Below are 772 nucleotides of genomic sequence, written 5' to 3'. Positions count from 1 at the left end.
CGCGATTAAATTATTCCTCTCTCTCTCGCTCCCCTTCTTCGCAATTAAACTATTCTTCCCCTCTCCCCACCCCCACTTCACATGTATCAGAATATGCTCTCAGACGATACTCTGATCACCACTTAATCTTCCCACCGACACAAATTGCCTCAAATCTCACTCACTGTCACGAAATTCGTCCCCCCACAAAAGAGCCTTCAGCGAGCCATCAGCACGAGAGAGACGTGTGGTTCTCCTCCCTCTTCTTCCTCACTACTAAAACTCTTCATGAATCGCGACGCCTTTTAACGTGGATTTCAGTGACCTTGATTCTTTCATAGTTGATTTACAGTATTGGGCTTAATTTGTGTGTGTGTGTTATGTATATTTCGAAGAGAAAGCGACAGAGAGACAGAAAGAGAGAGGTTGAGACTTAAATAATAAGTTAAAAGTGCAAGGTAGGACTAGAGAATTTTATAACTGGTGTCCGTGTTTTTTTTCTAGTATAAGAAAACGGAAACTTATTGTAATTGAAGGTAGACTATTTTTTTTATCAGATTACCTCGAGGCGAGTGCACTGGGTGGGTTCCTTCAGTTTGTTTCCTTATACACCGTTGACAAAGATGTTATATATTAAGGTCAGGCTCCTCTCATAGAAACACCTGACTCAAGCTTGTTTCTTAAAGTAAATAGGTGTTCTACGCTTGTGTTTTCGTACTTGCTGTTGTTAAATGCTTGACAAATTTACAGATCTCAAACTTGGTGTTATCACATGAAGACAGAACATAAGGAA

The sequence above is a fragment of the Penaeus monodon genome, chromosome 30 (genome assembly GCF_015228065.2).
Source record: "Penaeus monodon isolate SGIC_2016 chromosome 30, NSTDA_Pmon_1, whole genome shotgun sequence".
Lineage (NCBI taxonomy): Eukaryota > Metazoa > Arthropoda > Malacostraca > Decapoda > Penaeidae > Penaeus > Penaeus monodon.
Note: the sequence above shows the minus strand (reverse complement) of the source record.